Here is a 5,946-nt window from a genome sequence, read left to right on the forward strand (position 1 = left end):
AAGCAAGATTTCTCACTACCATTCTTAACATACCAAACATGGCACAGCGGCAAACAACCTTTACAACACAACTTTTACAACGCACTACCATTACAATGAAACTTTTACAACGCAACATCCATTACAACGCATGCCATTACAATGCAACCATTACAACGCATGACACTACAACGCATACCACTACAGCGCATGTCATTACAACGCATACCATTACAAAGCATAGCATTACAACACATATTACCCTTACACTATCCAACACTTACCCTACTATTGCACCCCCTGGAGTTAGAATAGTAATTTTTACCCCTACACTATCCAACACTTACCCCACTATTGCACCCCCTGGAGTTAGAATAGTAATTTGTACCCCTACACTATCCAACACTTACCCTACTATTGCACTCCCTGGAGTTAGAATAGTAATTTTTACCCCTACACTATCCAATACTTACCTTACATGCAATGTAATGTTATGCGTTGTAATGGTATGCGTTGTAAAGGTAGTATGCGATGTAATGGAATGTGTTGTAAAGATAGTTTTTAAAAATGTGCTGTAATGGCATGCGTTGTAATGGAATGCGTTGTATTGGATGTTGCGTTGTAAAAAATGTGTTGTAAAGGTATGCGTTGTAAAAGTATGCATTGTAACGTCATACACCCGGCACAGCCATTCCTCCCAGATCAGGAATTACCACTTAAGTATTTATAAGAGAATTCCCAATGCTAGCCTATGAGAGGGGTAGGCCTCATAGCAGTGAGAAACAAAATAGGCTGTTTATTACTACCAGCACATGCCACACATAAAGGCATGAGTCGTACCTTTTACTTACACAGCATCCTGTCCATAGGGCTACCTAGGATCTACATAAGGGTGAACTGTGTGTAATAAAAGGGGAGATTAAAGCTTGGCAAGTAGTTTTAATTGCCAAGTAAAAGCTGCAGTAAACTGTGCCCACAGGCCCTGCAGAGGCAGGCCTGAGACATGTTTTAAAGGCTATGTCTGTGTACGGCACAAGCAGTGTGATGTAAGTGATGCCAGCACATCAACAGGTTGAAGGTAAGCAATACGCCAGTTTATTGCAGCACAGATAAATACAGGTCAGTAACCGATCTGGCCAATACACAAACTGCCAGATTGTAGAACCAGGGAAGGACATCATAGGTGGAACCCATTGAACAATCTAGAAGGCTAACATAGAAGAAGCTAGGCAGAATACAACATATCTTCCCCCCTAATAAAATAGACAAAACAACAGAAAATATAAGGAACACAAGAACAATAAGAACCATCAGTGAATGTAATCATTCAAGTAAACTGGGGGATGAAGGAAGCGGGAACTCCTCAAACTGACACTTGGAGGAGGTAAGTCAACGGGAACGGAAACAGAGGAGTCAACAACAACAGCATCATCAGAGGAAGAAATTGAAGAGTTACCACACAAAGAAGTTGAGGCATCACCACTACCCACCTCCCCCCGTATGAGAGGCAGAGAAGAGACATCGGAGTTGCCAGAAGACAAAAGGTAACCATTGCAGCTCCTATCACACAAATCAACAGCAACCCCTTTAGAAACAGACCCAGTCTCACTCTTGGAACTATTTTCACTCTTTTGATAAAGAGCCACCCTCCGATAGTTCCATTTTTCACCATTGTCAAATAGCACATAATGGGGAAAAGCCTTCTTTACTGAGTAAGGGCCCCTAAACTTGGTAAGACCCTTGGAACAACGGCCTGGCTTGACTTTGACAAGATCCCCAGTTGAAATCGGTGAAGAAGACATATTAGGAGAAGAAACCATATCATTAGGATGTCTCAACCAAGAGGGTGTCAGTCTCGACACTGGAGGACGACCACGCATCAACTCGAAGGGAGACATTTCTCCATGTTTATGCGGGGTAGAGCGATAAGCCCACACAAGTTCCTGGACACGCTCATTAGAGAAACACCCAGAAGCAACACACATTTGAATCACACCCTTAACAAGACGATTAACTCTCTCACACAAACCGTTGCTTTCAGGATTGTACAAGCAAGTACGGTGATGCTCTATACCGCTCTCACGAACAAAAGAAGCCATTTTAGCAGAGGTCAATTGAGTGCCGTTGTCGGTAATCAACACTGAGGGAAAGCCCTCATCAACAAAAACACTCTCTAAGAATGAGATGGTGGAGTCAGTAGTGATTTCCTTCATGAAATGAACAGCCAACCACTTAGAAAAGCAATCGATTACCACGACAGCGAAACGCTGATTGGAAGGCAATTCATTCATTGGGCCAATGAAATCAAGGCAAATACTATGCCAAGGTAGATTTTTGAAAGAAATGTTTCCAATAGACCGAGAGCCTACAACCTTGAGACGTTTCTCACCCTCCTTACAGAGGCTACAGTTGACCACACAATGTACAGCATCAGAGTCAATCAGAGGCCACCAAAAATTTTCTTTTACGCGTCTTTGAGTGAGGGTCTGCCCTAAATGACCCTCGTGGGCTAAATTAAGAATCCTGTTCCTCAAAGCATATGGGGGAATGAACCGATCACCCCTCATTAAAACACTCTTGCCAGATAACGACAACTCATCTAAAATTTTGAGAAAAGGCCTGACTGAAGGCTCGACAGTACTTTCTCTTCTGGGCCCTTTGACAACCAGATTAACAACAGCCTTTAAGACGGGATCCTCCTCCATGCCCTTGGACCATTCTTCTGCAGTGAATGAACCCTCACCCAAGAATAAAACATCTTGCAGGCAAGCAACAGCAGCATCATCCTCTATGACGACCGGTGATCCGATAGATTGTACAGGAAGGCGAGACAAGCAGTCTGCTTGGACGTTCCTCCATCCATGAACGAATTCTACATCAAACTGATAGTCCTGAAGACGAGAGGCTAATCTTGCTAACCTAGGTGAGCACTTACCAGTGCCCCCAGGAGCTAAAACATTAAGTAGAGGTTTGTGATCCATGCGGAGGACAAATCGAGAACCCCACAAGTACGTTCGAAAATAGCCTACTCCCCAAGCAGCAGCAAGAGCCTCCCGTTCAATGACTGAATAATTTAATTCAGACGCAGTCAAAGGACGGGATGCAAAAGCTATGGTTCTCTCCTCCTTCCCATGCTTTTGGAGAAGAACTGCGCCCAGGCGAATTCCACTTGCATCAACCATCAATATAGAAGAGCAACTGGTGTCAAACGGAGTAAGCACCTTAGCAGACTTAAGTTCAAGTTTGATTGCCTTAAAACAAGAATCCTGCTCACTAGACCACACAAATCTAGCCCCCTTCTTCAACAAACATCTCATAGGAGCAGTTTTGGTTGAAAAATCTCGTACAAATTTAGAATAAAATTCGATCAATCCCATGAATGATCTTAGCTGTTCCTTGTCAGCAGGAGGAGGAGCTAACTCAACAGCTTCCAGCAAATTCTTCTTAGGTTTGATGCCCTCTGCGGACAAACAGAAACCCAAGTATTCAATTTCTCTGACTAGAAACGCACACTTCTCCTTACGGAGAGTAAGTCCAGCCTCATCCACTCTGTGCAAAACATTTCATAAAATACGATTGTGTTCTTCAAGTGAATCCCCAAAAATCAGTATGTCGTCCTGAAAGTATATGACTTTGTCTAGACCTTTAAACACCTCAGTAACCATTCGCTGGAAAACGCTCGCAGCTGAGATTAACCCAAATGGTAAGCGAGTGAATTGATATGTACCCTCCCCAGTGACAAACGCTGTTAAATGTTTGGAAGAATCATCCAGGCGAATTTGATGATATGCATGTTTGAGATCCAACTTACTGAAAAATCTGGCACCCTTGAGAGTAGAAACCAATTCCCCTATATTGGGTAAAGGGAACACGTCAGCCACAACGCACTTGTTCAACGAGCGCAAATCCACACAGAACCTAATCTTGTTGTCGGGTTTTTGGGAAATCACAACCGGGGAAATCCAAGGCGAGGCTTCGACTGGTTCTATAATGCCCCCTTGTAACATTTCCTCCAATACAGACTTTACTTCCTTCCGTAAAGCGAAAGGTACCCGCCTGGCCTTATGTTGAACAGGAATACTCCCATCTTTCAATAGAATGCGATGTGAATATCCCTGCAACTCCCCCAACTGATCCCTGAAAACATTGACATAGGTGGAAAGAATATCATCAACAGTGAGATTGTCAACCACCATGACAGGTTCATCAGCCCTTGGGTTTACCACTATGTATAGGTCATATTGATGAGAACGACCAAGGATGGCGGGTCGGACCATCAACTGATACATAAACCTTACCCCAAGTGAATCTGTCTTTGAAGACAATCTTCCCCTCAAAATAACCAAGGAGATCTATTTTCTCCCCTTGATACCCAGAGGGAAAGATGTCACACTCTTGAAGACGTCTCTCACCCCATACATTTTTCAATAAAGACACAGGAATGATGGTCCACTTTGAACCCGTGTCTACCATTAGGTTGACAGATTTATCATCAATTGAGAAAACAGCTTTTGGAATTCGTTCTCTCTTTTCCAGACACGAACAAACGGACTCACGCAACACTAGAATTTTGTTCACATCACGCTTTAACTCAGAAAACTCGCCGACAACAGTTACCCTAGAGTTAGATTTGTTCTTGCACATCTTGGCAAAATGGCCAAGTTTACCACACCGCATGCATTCCTTGTTATTTGCAAAGCAAAATTTTGCTTCTGAAGAGTGTGAATAACTTCCACACCTTGAACACATTCTAGGGTGAGACCTGTTAGGGGTTTGATGTGAATACAACACAGTGCTACAGTTCCACTAGTAGCATTGAAAGTACAGGCCTTGGGTATATGGGATATGGCTTTACAAGAGACTAGCAAGTACATTGAATATGGCAAATAGGTGTAAAGCAATCATACCATGTTTAGCAGCGAAAGTACATGCACTTTAGCACTGGTTAGCAGTGTTAACATACCGAGTCCTAAAGCAAGCAAAAAAGTTAGACAAATAGGCAGAGGCATGCAAACAGTTTGGGGATAACCCTCCAAAAAGTGCCAAGTCCACTTGGCATGGATCAAAATATGCAGAAATCACATAATATCCTAAATCTGCTGATGTTAGACGACATCTTTAGCAATGCTGTCTTTTTGCTTTCTGACCTCCTGCTTTTTACTTTGTTTTTGCTGGTTTAGTGTCTTTGTGCACTTTCTCACTGCTGTTCAGTGGAAAAGTGCAAGTGCTCCTGTTGTAAATTGTGTTATGGATTAGTATTTGCATGATTGGCATATTGGATTTACTGGTAGGTCCCTAGTAAAGTGCACTGAGAGTGCTAGGGCCTGTCAATGCTACTGTGGGCTTGCAGGTCGGGTTGTGCCACCCACAGAAGTAGCTGGTAAAAAGGTAACTTAGACCTGCTACTGCAGAGTCTGCACACAGTTTGTAACTGGCATGTCGACCTGGGAAGTGCACTCACTTCATCTATGGTGGTTCAAGACACAGTGTCTTGAAAAAACCGTGCCCACAGCTGTTAATGTTTATTCTGACTACTAACCAATTAAATCCAAGCTCTAACTAATGTCCTGCAGTGTCACACAAATTACTTATTCTCTCAATGATGTCTCAATTGATTATCGTTTACTTCAAATGCGATGCATTTTGACTCATCGTTAAATGCAATAATATTCAGTTTGCCATTATTTCGTGACGATCAATACCTAGAAATCAATTCATAAACAAAACGTAACAATGTCAACAAGAAGAGTGTGGCGATTGATGACCTTTGGCCCAATGCATTTCGGGAACTCTGGTCCCTTCCTCACGGGACACTGTAAATAAAGGTAAAACCATATGTCATAATCATTGAACAAATGTACAGAACATTCTTCATAAGTGTACGAAGCCATCCATTCCCAGAGAATCAATCAGGTGCTATCTGACCACGGAGAGAACATAAAGAAATGTCTAGCTTTGTGAACCAGT

Source organism: Lissotriton vulgaris, chromosome 1_1, assembly GCF_964263255.1.
Source record: "Lissotriton vulgaris chromosome 1_1, aLisVul1.2, whole genome shotgun sequence".
Lineage (NCBI taxonomy): Eukaryota > Metazoa > Chordata > Amphibia > Caudata > Salamandridae > Lissotriton > Lissotriton vulgaris.